A 13,843-nucleotide genomic window follows, 5' to 3' on the forward strand; every position below is an offset into this window, starting at 1 on the left:
GTTTCTAAAAGATTAACAAGAGCTGAGTCAAAATGGAAGAACTTGTCATAATCAATTCTTTCAGATTTGATCCACGCTAAATGTAAATGAGTGAAAGGAGGGTTGATTACATCTAAAGTAAACTTTTTCCAGGAATGGGTTGGTACCCATGAGAACATAATGTTCATTGGATTTTTATTCCAATGTCTAAACCACTCAGCCATCCTGGTGTAGATAAGATACGATCAAGAGCCCAGTGAAATTGGAATGAGGAGCACACAGTCAGTTATTTTGGCTTTGAGCCCGACAATATCTAAACGAGACTTGTTGACATCCAAATCAAACTTAATACAAGAATGGGGTTTCGAAGCAAAAAGAATAACAATTAAGTTGATAATGACTCTAACACCCCAACCACTCAGCCATCTTTTGTGTTTTTAAAGGATAAACACTTGCTGAGTCAAGTCGGAATATGGGTAACAACGTCAATTCTTTCAGCTTTGATCCAAACAAATTTCCAATGAGTGAAAGTTCAATTGATAACATCCAAATCAAAGACAAAACTTTTACCTGGAGTGGGGTTCGAATCCACGAGGACAAATGTCCATTAGATCTTGAGTCCAACGCATTAACCTCTCGGCCATCCTGGTGTAAAGGACACAAGATCAAGGGCCCAGTCAAAATGAAATAAGGAGGACACAGTCAGGTCTTTTGGCTTTGATCCAGACAATATGTAAATAAAACTTGACTACATCCAAATCAAACGTTCTACCAGATGTAGGTCTCGAACCAACAAGAACATTTTAATTTCAATCATGAGTCTAACACCTTTAACACACTGCCATGCAGGTGTTTCTAAAAGATTAACAAGAGCTGAGTCAAAATGGAAGAACTTGTCATAATCAATTCTTTCAGATTTGATCCACGCTAAATGTAAATGAGTGAAAGGAGGGTTTATTACATCTAAAGTAAACTTTTTCCAGGAATGGGGTTGGTACCCACGAGAACATACTGTTCATTGGACTTTAATTCCAATGTCTAAACCACTCAGCCGTCCTGGTGTAAATAGAGTACGATCAAGAGCCCAGTGAAATTGGAATGAGGAGCACACAGTCAGTTATTTTGGCTTTGAGCCAGACAATATCTAAACGAGACTTGTTGACATCCAAATCAAACTTAATACAAGAATGGGGTTTCAAAGCAAAAAGAATAACAATGAAGTTGATAATGACTCTAACACCCTAACCACTCAGCCATCTTTTGTGTTTTTAACGGATAAACACTTGCTGAGTCAAGTCGGAATATGGGAAACAACGTCAATTCTTTCAGCTTTGATCCAAACAAATTTCCAATGAGTTAAATGTCAATTGATAACATCCAAATCAAAGAAAAACTTCTACCAGGAGTGGGGTTCGAACCCACGAGGACATATGTCCATTAGATCTTGAGGGCAACGCCTTAACCTCTCGGCCATCCTGGTGTAAAGAACCCAAAATCAAGAGCCCAGTCAAAATGAAATAAGGAGGACACAGTCAGGTCTTTTGGCTTTGATCCAGACAATATGTAAATGAAACTTGATTACATCCAAATCAAACGTTCTACCAGATGTAGGTCTCGAACCAACAAGAACATTTTAATTTCAATCATGAGTCTAACACCTTTAACACACTGCCATGCAGGTGTTTCTAAAAGATTAACAAGAGCTGAGTCAAAATGGAAGAACTTGTCATAATCAATTCTTTCAGATTTGATCCACGCTAAATGTAAATGAGTGAAAGGAGGGCTGTTTACATCCAAAGTAAACTTTTTCCAGGAATGGGGTTAGTACCCACAAGAACATACTGTTCATTTTAATTTTATTCCAACGTCAAAACCACTCAGCCATCCTGGTGTAAATAAAGTATGATCAAGATCCCAGTGAAATTGGAATGAGGAGCACACAGTCAGTTATTTTGGCTTTGAGCCAGACAATATCTAAACGAGACTTGTTGACATCCAAATCAAACTTAATACAAGAATGGGGTTTCGAAGCAAAAAGAATAACAATTAAGTTGATAATGACTCTAACACACTAACCACTCAGCCATCTTTTGTGTTTTTAATGGATAAACACTTGCTGAGTCAAGTCGGAATAAGGGGAACAAAGTCAATTCTTTCAGCTTTGATCCAAACAAATTTCCAATGAGTGGAAGGACAATTGACAAAATCCAAATCAAAGACAAACTTCTACCAGGAGTGGGGTTCGAACCCACGAGGACATATGTCCATTGGATCTTAAGTCAAACGCCTTAACCTCTCGGCCATCCTGGTGTAAAGAACACAACATCAAGGGCCCAGTCAAAATGGAATAAGGAGCACACAGTCAGTTTTTTTTGGCTTTGAGCCAGACAATATCTAAACGAGACTTGTTGACATCCAAATCAAACTTAATACAAGAATGGGGTTTCGAAGCAAAAAGAATAACAATTAAGTTGATAATGACTCTAACACCCTAAACACTCAGCCAACTTTTGTGTTTTTAAAGGATAAACACTTGCTGAGTGAAGTCGGAATAAGGGGAACAAAGTCAATTCTTTCAGCTTTGATCCAAACAAATTTCCAATGAGTGAAAGGACAAAATCCAAATCAAAGACAAACTTCTACCAGGAGTGGGGTTCGAACCAACGAGGACATATGTCCATTGGATCTTAAGTCCAACGCCTTAACCTCTCGGCCATCCTGGTGTAAAGAACACAAAATCAAGGGCCCAGTCAAAATGGAATAAGGAGCACACAGTCAGATTTTTTGCCTTTGATCCAGACAATATGTAAATGAAACTTGACTACATCCAAATCAAACGTTCTACCAGATGTAGATTTCGAACCAACAAGAACATTTTAATTTTGATCATGAGTCTAACGCCTTAAACACACTGCCATCCAGGTGTTTCTAAAAGATGAACAAGAGCTGAGTCAAAATGGAAGAACTTGTCATAATCAATTCTTTCAGATTTGATCCACGCTAAATGTAAATGAGTGAAAGGAGGGTTGATTACATCTCAAGTAAACTTTTTCCAGGAATGGGGTTGGTACCCACAAGAACATACTGTTCATTGGACTTTAATTCCAATGTCTAAACCACTCAGCCATCCTGGTGTAAATAGAGTACGATCAAGAGCCCAGTGAAATTGGAATGAGGAGCACACAGTCAGTTTTTTTGGCTTTGAGCCAGACAATATCTAAACGAGACTTGTTGACATCCAAATCAAATTTAATACAAGAATGGGGTTTCGAAGCAAGAAGAACAACAATTGAGTTGATAATGACTCTAACACCTTAACCACTCAGGAATCTTTTGTGTTTTTAAAGGATAAACACTTGCTGAGTCAAGTCGGAATATGGGAAACAAAGTCAATTCTTTCAGCTTTGATCCAAACAAATTTCCAATGAGTGGAAGGACAATTGACAAAATCCAAATCAAAGACAAACTTCTACCAGGAGTGGGGTTCGAACCCACGAGGACATATGTCCATTGGATCTTAAGTCTAACGCCTTTACCTCTCGGCCATCCTGGTGTAAAGAACACAACATCAAGGTCCCAGTCAAAATGGAATAAGGAGCACACAGTCAGATTTTTTGCCTTTGATCCAGACAATATGTAAATGAAACTTGATTACATCCAAATCAAACGTTCTACCAGATGTAGATTTCGAACCAACAAGAATATTTTAATTTCGATCATGAGTCTAACGCCTTAAACACACTGCCATCCAGGTGTTTCTAAAAGATTAACAAGAGCTGAGTCAAAATGGAAGAACTTTTCATTGTCATTTCTTTCAGATTCGATCCACGCTAAATGTAAAAGAGTGAAAGGAGGGTTGATTACATCCAAAGTAAACTTTTTCCAGGAATGGCGTTGGCACCCACAAGAACATACTGTTCATTGGACTTTAATTCCAATGTCTAAACCACTCAGCCATCCTGGTGTAAATAGAGTACGATCAAGAGCCCAGTGAAATTGGAATGAGGAGCACACAGTCAGTTTTTTTTGGCTTTGAGCCAGACAATATCTAAACGAGACTTGTTGACATCCAAATCAAACTTAATACAAGAATGGTGTTTCGAAGCAAAAAGAATAACAATTAAGTTGATAATGACTCTAACACCCTAAACACTCAGCCATCTTTTGTGTTTTTAAAGGATAAACACTTGCTGAGTCAAGTCGGAATAAGGGGAACAAAGTCAATTCTTTCAGCTTTGATCCAAACAAATTTCCAATGAGTGAAAGGACAATTGACAAAATCCAAAGCAAAGATAAACTTCTACCAGGAGTGGGGTTCGAACCCACGAGGACATATGTCCATTGGATCTTGAGTCCAACGCCTTAACCTCTCGGCCATCCTGGTGTAAAGAACAGAAAATCAAGGGCCCAGTCAAAATGGAAAAAGGAGCACACAGTCAGATTTTTGGGCTTTGATCCAGACAATATGTAAATGAAACTTGATTACATCCAAATCAAACGTTCTACCAGATGTAGATTTCGAACCAACAAGAACATTTTAATTTAGATCATGAGTCTAACGCCTTAAACAAACTGCCATCCAGGTGTTTCTAAAAGATTAACAAGAGCTGAGTCAAAATGGAAGAACTTTTCATTGTCATTTCTTTCAGATTCGATCCACGCTAAATGTAAAAGAGTGAAAGGAGGGTTGATTACATCCAAAGTAAAGTTTTTCCAGGAATGGGGTTGGTACCCACAAGAACATACTGTTCATTGGATTTTAATTCCAATGTCTAAACCACTCAGCCATCCTGGTGTAAATAGAGTACGATCAAGAGCCCAGTGAAATTGGAATGAGGAGCACACAGTCAGTTATTTTGGCTTTGAGCCAGACAATATCTAAACGAGACTTGTTGACATCCAAATCAAACTTAATACAAGAATGGGGTTTCGAAGCAAGAAGAACAACAATTGAGTTGATAATGACTCTAACACCTTAACCACTCAGCCATCTTTTGTGTTTTTAAAGGATAAACACTTGCTGAGTCAAGTCGGAATATGGGAAACAACGTCAATTCTTTCAGCTTTGATCCAAACAAATTTCTAATGAGTGGAAGGACAAATGACAACATCCAAATCAAAGACAAACTTCTACCAGGAGTGGGGTTCGAACCCACGAGGACATATGTCCATTGGATCTTAAGTTCAACGCCTTAACCTATCGGCCATCCTGTTGTAAAGAACACAAAATCAAGGGCCCAGTCAAAATGGAATAAGGAGCACAGAGTCAGATTTTTTGCCTTTGATCCAGACAATATGTAAATGAAACTTGATTACGTCCAAATCAAACGTTCTACCAGATGTAGATTTCGAACCAACAAGAACATTTTAATTTCGATCATGAGTCTAACGCCTTAAACACACTGCCATCCAGGTGTTTCTAAAAGATTAACAAGAGCTGAGTCAAAATGGAAGAACTTGTCGTTGTCATTTCTTTCAGATTCGATCCACGCTAAATGTAAATGAGTGAAAGGAGGGTTGATTACATCCAAAGTAAACTTTTTCCAGGAATGGGGTTGGTACCCACAAGAACATACTGTTCATTGGACTTTAATTCCAATGTCTAAACCACTCAGCCGTCCTGGTGTAAATAGAGTACGATCAAGAGCCCAGTGAAATTGGAATGAGGAGCACACAGTCAGTTATTTTGGCTTTGAGCCAGACAATATCTAAACGAGACTTGTTGACATCCAAATCAAACTTAATACAAGAATGGGGTTTCGAAGCAAAAAGAATAACAATTAAGTTGATAATGACTCTAACACCCTAAACACTCAGCCATCTTTTGTGTTTTTAAAGGATAAACACGTGCTGAGTCAAGTCGGAATAAGGGGAACAAAGTCAATTCTTTCAGCTTTGATCCAAACAAATTTCCAATGAGTGGAAGGACAATTGACAAAATCCAAATCAAAGACAAACTTCTACCAGGAGTGGGGTTCAAAGCCACATGTCCATTGGATCTTAAGTCAAACGCCTTAACCTCTCGGCCATCCTGGTGTAAAGAACACAACATCAAGGGCCCAGTCAAAATGGAATAAGGAGCACACAGTCAGATTTTTTGCCTTTGATCCAGACAATATGTAAATGAAACTTGATTACATCCAAATCAAACGTTCTACCAGATGTAGATTTCGAACCAACAAGAACATTTTAATTTCGATCATGAGTCTAACGCCTTAAACACACTGCCATCCAGGTGTTTCTAAAAGATTAACAAGAGCTGAGTCAAAATGGAAGAACTTTTCATTGTCATTTCTTTCAGATTCGATCCACGCTAAATGTAAAAGAGTGAAAGGAGGGTTGATTACATCCAAAGTAAACTTTTTCCAGGAATGGCGTTGGCACCCACAAGAACATACTGTTCATTGGACTTTAATTCCAATGTCTAAACCACTCAGCCATCCTGGTGTAAATAGAGTACGATCAAGAGCCCAGTGAAATTGGAATGAGGAGCACACAGTCAGTTTTTTTTGGCTTTGAGCCAGACAATATCTAAACGAGACTTGTTGACATCCAAATCAAACTTAATACAAGAATGGGGTTTCGAAGCAAAAAGAATAACAATTAAGTTGATAATGACTCTAACACCCTAAACACTCAGCCATCTTTTGTGTTTTTAAAGGATAAACACTTGCTGAGTCAAGTCGGAATAAGGGGAACAAAGTCAATTCTTTCAGCTTTGATCCAAACAAATTTCCAATGAGTGAAAGGACAATTGACAAAATCCAAAGCAAAGATAAACTTCTACCAGGAGTGGGGTTCGAACCCACGAGGACATATGTCCATTGGATCTTGAGTCCAACGCCTTAACCTCTCGGCCATCCTGGTGTAAAGAAGAGAAAATCAAGGGCCCAGTCAAAATGGAAAAAGGAGCACACAGTCAGATTTTTGGGCTTTGATCCAGACAATATGTAAATGAAACTTGATTACATCCAAATCAAACGTTCTACCAGATGTAGATTTCGAACCAACAAGAACATTTTAATTTAGATCATGAGTCTAACGCCTTAAACAAACTGCCATCCAGGTGTTTCTAAAAGATTAACAAGAGCTGAGTCAAAATGGAAGAACTTTTCATTGTCATTTCTTTCAGATTCGATCCACGCTAAATGTAAAAGAGTGAAAGGAGGGTTGATTACATCCAAAGTAAAGTTTTTCCAGGAATGGGGTTGGTACCCACAAGAACATACTGTTCATTGGATTTTAATTCCAATGTCTAAACCACTCAGCCATCCTGGTGTAAATAGAGTACGATCAAGAGCCCAGTGAAATTGGAATGAGGAGCACACAGTCAGTTATTTTGGCTTTGAGCCAGACAATATCTAAACGAGACTTGTTGACATCCAAATCAAACTTAATACAAGAATGGGGTTTCGAAGCAAGAAGAACAACAATTGAGTTGATAATGACTCTAACACCTTAACCACTCAGCCATCTTTTGTGTTTTTAAAGGATAAACACTTGCTGAGTCAAGTCGGAATATGGGAAACAACGTCAATTCTTTCAGCTTTGATCCAAACAAATTTCTAATGAGTGGAAGGACAAATGACAACATCCAAATCAAAGACAAACTTCTACCAGGAGTGGGGTTCGAACCCACGAGGACATATGTCCATTGGATCTTAAGTTCAACGCCTTAACCTATCGGCCATCCTGTTGTAAAGAACACAAAATCAAGGGCCCAGTCAAAATGGAATAAGGAGCACAGAGTCAGATTTTTTGCCTTTGATCCAGACAATATGTAAATGAAACTTGATTACGTCCAAATCAAACGTTCTACCAGATGTAGATTTCGAACCAACAAGAACATTTTAATTTCGATCATGAGTCTAACGCCTTAAACACACTGCCATCCAGGTGTTTCTAAAAGATTAACAAGAGCTGAGTCAAAATGGAAGAACTTGTCGTTGTCATTTCTTTCAGATTCGATCCACGCTAAATGTAAATGAGTGAAAGGAGGGTTGATTACATCCAAAGTAAACTTTTTCCAGGAATGGGGTTGGTACCCACAAGAACATACTGTTCATTGGACTTTAATTCCAATGTCTAAACCACTCAGCCGTCCTGGTGTAAATAGAGTACGATCAAGAGCCCAGTGAAATTGGAATGAGGAGCACACAGTCAGTTATTTTGGCTTTGAGCCAGACAATATCTAAACGAGACTTGTTGACATCCAAATCAAACTTAATACAAGAATGGGGTTTCGAAGCAAAAAGAATAACAATTAAGTTGATAATGACTCTAACACCCTAAACACTCAGCCATCTTTTGTGTTTTTAAAGGATAAACACGTGCTGAGTCAAGTCGGAATAAGGGGAACAAAGTCAATTCTTTCAGCTTTGATCCAAACAAATTTCCAATGAGTGGAAGGACAATTGACAAAATCCAAATCAAAGACAAACTTCTACCAGGAGTGGGGTTCGAATCCACGAGGACATATGTCCATTAGATCTTGAGTCCAACGCATTAACCTCTCGGCCATCCTGGTGTAAAGGACACAAAATCAAGGGCCCAGTCAAAATGAAATAAGGAGGACACAGTCAGGTCTTTTGGCTTTGATCCAGACAATATGTAAATAAAACTTGACTACATCCAAATCAAACGTTCTACCAGATGTAGGTCTCGAACCAACAAGAACATTTTAATTTCAATCATGAGTCTAACACCTTTAACACACTGCCATGCAGGTGTTTCTAAAAGATTAACAAGAGCTGAGTCAAAATGGAAGAACTTGTCATAATCAATTCTTTCAGATTTGATCCACGCTAAATGTAAATGAGTGAAAGGAGGGTTGATTACATCTAAAGTAAACTTTTTCCAGGAATGGGTTGGTACCCATGAGAACATAATGTTCATAGGATTTTTATTCCAATGTCTAAACCACTCAGCCATCCTGGTGTAGATAAGATACGATCAAGAGCCCAGTGAAATTGGAATGAGGAGCACACAGTCAGTTATTTTGGCTTTGAGCCAGACAATATCTAAACGAGGCTTTTTGACATCCAAATCAAACTTAATACAAGAATGGGGTTTCGAAGCAAAAAGAATAACAATTAAGTTGATAATGACTCTAACACCTTAACCACTCAGGCATCTTTTGTGTTTTTAAAGGATAAACACTTGCTGAGTCAAGTCGGAATATGGGAATCAAAGTCAATTCTTTCAGCTTTGATCCAAACAAATTTCCAATGAGTTAAAGGTCAATTGATAACATCCAAATCATAGACAAACTTCTACCAGGAGTGGGGTTCGAATCCACGAGGACATATGTCCATTAGATCTTGAGTCCAACGCATTAACCTCTCGGCCATCCTGGTGTAAAGGACACAAAATCAAGGGCCCAGTCAAAATGAAATAAGGAGGACACAGTCAGGTCTTTTGGCTTTGATCCAGACAATATGTAAATAAAACTTGACTACATCCAAATCAAACGTTCTACCAGATGTAGGTCTCGAACCAACAAGAACATTTTAATTTCAATCATGAGTCTAACACCTTTAACACACTGCCATGCAGGTGTTTCTAAAAGATTAACAAGAGCTGAGTCAAAATGGAAGAACTTGTCATAATCAATTCTTTCAGATTTGATCCACGCTAAATGTAAATGAGTGAAAGGAGGGTTGATTACATCTAAAGTAAACTTTTTCCAGGAATGGGTTGGTACCCATGAGAACATAATGTTCATAGGATTTTTATTCCAATGTCTAAACCACTCAGCCATCCTGGTGTAGATAAGATACGATCAAGAGCCCAGTGAAATTGGAATGAGGAGCACACAGTCAGTTATTTTGGCTTTGAGCCAGACAATATCTAAACGAGACTTTTTGACATCCAAATCAAACTTAATACAAGAATGGGGTTTCGAAGCAAAAAGAATAACAATTAAGTTGATAATGACTCTAACACCTTAACCACTCAGGCATCTTTTGTGTTTTTAAAGGATAAACACTTGCTGAGTCAAGTCGGAATATGGGAATCAAAGTCAATTCTTTCAGCTTTGATCCAAACAAATTTCCAATGAGTTAAAGGTCAATTGATAACATCCAAATCATAGACAACCTTCTACCAGGAGTGGGGTTCGAATCCACGAGGACATATGTCCATTAGATCTTGAGTCCAACACCTTAACCTCTCAGCCATCCTGGTGTAATTAACTCAAAATCAAGAGCCCAGTCAAAATGAAATAAGGAGGACACAGTCAGGTCTTTTGGCTTTGATCCAGACAATATGTAAATGAAACTTGATTACATCCAAATCAAACGTTCTACCAGATGTAGGTCTCGAACCAACAAGAACATTTTAATTTCAATCATGAGTCTAACGCCTTTAACACACTGCCATCCAGGTGTTTCTAAAAGATTAACAAGAGCTGAGTCAAAATGGAAGAACTTGTCATAATCAATTCTTTCAGATTTGATCCACACTAAATGTGAATGAGTGAAAGGAGGGTTGATTACATCTAAAGTAAACTTTTTCCAGGAATTGGGTTGGTACCCATGAGAACATACTGTTCATTGGATTTTTATTCCAATGTCTAAACCACTCAGCCATCCTGGTGTAGATAAGAGACAATCAAGAGCCCAGTGAAATTGGAATGAGGAGCACACAGTCAGTTTTTTTTGGCTTTGAGCCAGACAATATCTAAACGAGACTTGTTGACATCCAAATCAAACTTAATACAAGAATGGGGTTTCGAAGCAAAAAGAATAACAATTAAGTTGATAATGACTCTAAAACCCTAAACACTCAACCATCTTTTGTGTTTTTAAAGGATAAACACTTGCTGAGTAAAGTCGGAATAAGGGGAACAAAGTCAATTCTTTCAGCTTTGATCCAAACAAATTTCCAATGAGTGAAAGGACAAATGACAACATCCAAATCAAAGACAAACTTCTACCAGGAGTGGGGTTCGAACCCACGAGGACATATGTCCATTGGATCTTAAGTCCAACGCCTTAACCTCTCGGCCATCCTGGCGTAAAGAACAGATAATCAAGGGCCCAGTCAAAATGGAATAAGGAGCACACAGTCAGATTCTTTGCCTTTGATCCAGACAATATGTAAATGAAACTTGATTACATCCAAATCAAACGTTCTACCAGATGTAGATTTCGAACCAACAAGAACATTTTAATTTCGATCATGAGTCTAACGCCTTAAACACACTGCCATCCAGGTGTTTCTAAAAGATTAACAAGAGCTGAGTCAAAATGGAAGAACTTGTCGTTGTCATTTCTTTCAGATTCGATCCACGCTAAATGTAAATGAGTGAAAGGAGGGTTGATTACATCCAAAGTAAACTTTTTCCAGGAATGGGGTTGGTACCCACAAGAACATACTGTTCATTGGACTTTAATTCCAATGTCTAAACCACTCAGCGGTCCTGGAGTAAATAGAGTACGATCAAGAGCCCAGTGAAATTGGAATGAGGAGCACACAGTCAGTTATTTTGGCTTTGAGCCAGACAATATCTAAACGAGACTTGTTGACATCCAAATCAAACTTAATACAAGAATGGGGTTTCGAAGCAAAAAGAATAACAATTAAGTTGATAATGACTCTAACACCCTAACCACTCAGCCATCTTTTGTGTTTTTAACGGATAAACACTTGCTGAGTCAAGTCGGAATATGGGAAACAACGTCAATTCTTTCAGCTTTGATCCAAACAAATTTCCAATGAGTGAAATGTCAATTGATAACATCCAAATCAAAGAACAACTTCTACCAGGAGTGGGGTTCGAACCCACGAGGACATATGTCCATTAGATCTTGAGGCCAACGCCTTAACCTCTCGGCCATCCTGGTGTAAAGAGCCCAAAATCAAGAGCCCAGTCAAAATGAAATAAGGAGGACACAGTCAGGTCTTTTGGCTTTGATCCAGACAATATGTAAATGAAACTTGATTACATCCAAATCAAACGTTCTACCAGATGTAGGTCTCGAACCAACAAGAACATTTTAATTTCAATCATGAGTCTAACACCTTTAACACACTGCCATGCAGGTGTTTCTAAAAGATTAACAAGAGCTGAGTCAAAATGGAAGAACTTGTCATAATCAATTCTTTCAGATTTGATCCACGCTAAATGTAAATGAGTGAAAGGAGGGTTGATTACATCTAAAGTAAACTTTTTCCAGGAATGGGTTGGTACCCATGAGAACATAATGTTCATTGGATTTTTATTCCAATGTCTAAACCACTCAGCCATCCTGGTGTAGATAAGATACGATCAAGAGCCCAGTGAAATTGGAATGAGGAGCACACAGTCAGTTATTTTGGCTTTGAGCCAGACAATATCTAAACGAGACTTGTTGACATCCAAATCAAACTTAATACAAGAATGGGGTTTCGAAGCAAAAAGAATAACAATTAAGTTAATAATGACTCTAACACCCTAACCACTCAGCCATCTTTTGTGTTTTTAACGGATAAACACTTGCTGAGTCAAGTCGGAATATGGGAAACAACGTCAATTCTTTCAGCTTTGATCCAAACAAATTTCCAATGAGTGAAATGTCAATTGATAACATCCAAATCAAAGAACAACTTCTACCAGGAGTGGGGTTCGAACCCACGAGGACATATGTCCATTAGATCTTGAGGGCAACGCCTTAACCTCTCGGCCATCCTGGTGTAAAGAACCCAAAATCAAGAGCCCAGTCAAAATGAAATAAGGAGGACACAGTCAGGTCTTGTGGCTTTGATCCAGACAATATGTAAATGAAACTTGATTACATCCAAATCAAACGTTCTACCAGATGTAGGTCTCGAACCAACAAGAACATTTTAATTTCAATCATGAGTCTAACACCTTTAACACACTGCCATGCAGGTGTTTCTAAAAGATTAACAAGAGCTGAGTCAAAATGGAAGAACTTGTCATAATCAATTCTTTCGGATTTGATCCACGCTAAATGTAAATGAGTGAAAGGAGGGTTGATTACATCTAAAGTAAACTTTTTCCAGGAATGGGTTGGTACCCATGAGAACATAATGTTCATTGGATTTTTATTCCAATGTCTAAACCACTCAGCCATCCTGGTGTATATAAGATACGATCAAGAGCCCAGTGAAATTGGAATGAGGAGCACACAGTCAGTTATTTTGGCTTTGAGCCCGACAATATCTAAACGAGACTTGTTGACATCCAAATCAAACTTAATACAAGAATGGGGTTTCGAAGCAAAAAGAATAACAATTAAGTTGATAATGACTCTAACACACCAACCACTCAGCCATCTTTTGTGTTTTTAAAGGATAACCACTTGCTGAGTCAAGTCGGAATATGGGTAACAACGTCAATTCTTTCAGCTTTGATCCAAACAAATTTCCAATGAGTGAAAGGTCAATTGATAACATCCATATCAAAGACAAACTTCTACCAGGAGTGGGGTTCGAATCCACGAGGACAAATGTCCATTAGAGCTTGAGTCCAACGCATTAACCTCTCGGCCATCCTGGTGTAAAGGACACAAGATCAAGGGCCCAGTCAAAATGAAATAAGGAGGACACAGTCAGGTCTTTTGGCTTTGATCCAGACAATATGTAAATAAAACTTGACTACATCCAAATCAAACGTTCTACCAGATGTAGGTCTCGAACAAACAAGAACATTTTAATTTCAATCATGAGTCTAACACCTTTAACACACTGCCATGCAGGTGTTTCTAAAAGATTAACAAGAGCTGAGTCAAAATGGAAGAACTTGTCATAATCAATTCTTTCAGATTTGATCCACGCTAAATGTAAATGAGTGAAAGGAGGGTTAATTACATCTAAAGTAAACTTTTTCCAGGAATGGGTTGGTACCCATGAGAACATA

At 38.3% G+C, this 13,843-nt stretch overlaps 8 non-coding genes across 8 annotated transcripts; all 8 read right to left on the reverse strand.

The window, feature by feature from the left end:
• Positions 1-2,206: 2,206 nt before the first annotated feature.
• Positions 2,207-2,289, reverse strand: trnal-uaa (transfer RNA leucine (anticodon UAA)). The gene has a single exon. It is a non-coding gene; the product is annotated as a tRNA-Leu (tRNA).
• A 330-nt stretch (positions 2,290-2,619) lies between these two features.
• Positions 2,620-2,702, reverse strand: trnal-uaa (transfer RNA leucine (anticodon UAA)). The gene has a single exon. It is a non-coding gene; the product is annotated as a tRNA-Leu (tRNA).
• Positions 2,703-3,449: 747 nt separating this feature from the next.
• trnal-uaa (transfer RNA leucine (anticodon UAA)) lies at positions 3,450-3,532 on the reverse strand. Its single transcript has one exon. It is a non-coding gene; the product is annotated as a tRNA-Leu (tRNA).
• Positions 3,533-4,280: 748 nt separating this feature from the next.
• On the reverse strand, positions 4,281-4,363 carry trnal-caa (transfer RNA leucine (anticodon CAA)). The gene has a single exon. It is a non-coding gene; the product is annotated as a tRNA-Leu (tRNA).
• Positions 4,364-6,763: 2,400 nt separating this feature from the next.
• Positions 6,764-6,846, reverse strand: trnal-caa (transfer RNA leucine (anticodon CAA)). Its single transcript has one exon. It is a non-coding gene; the product is annotated as a tRNA-Leu (tRNA).
• Positions 6,847-10,081: 3,235 nt separating this feature from the next.
• On the reverse strand, positions 10,082-10,164 carry trnal-caa (transfer RNA leucine (anticodon CAA)). Its single transcript has one exon. It is a non-coding gene; the product is annotated as a tRNA-Leu (tRNA).
• Positions 10,165-10,912: 748 nt separating this feature from the next.
• Positions 10,913-10,995, reverse strand: trnal-uaa (transfer RNA leucine (anticodon UAA)). Its single transcript has one exon. It is a non-coding gene; the product is annotated as a tRNA-Leu (tRNA).
• A 747-nt stretch (positions 10,996-11,742) lies between these two features.
• Positions 11,743-11,825, reverse strand: trnal-caa (transfer RNA leucine (anticodon CAA)). The gene has a single exon. It is a non-coding gene; the product is annotated as a tRNA-Leu (tRNA).
• Positions 11,826-13,843: the final 2,018 nt, after the last annotated feature.

Source organism: Salmo salar, chromosome 27 (genome assembly GCF_965601325.2).
Source record: "Salmo salar chromosome 27, fSalSal1, whole genome shotgun sequence".
Classification (NCBI taxonomy): Eukaryota; Metazoa; Chordata; class Actinopteri; order Salmoniformes; family Salmonidae; genus Salmo; species Salmo salar.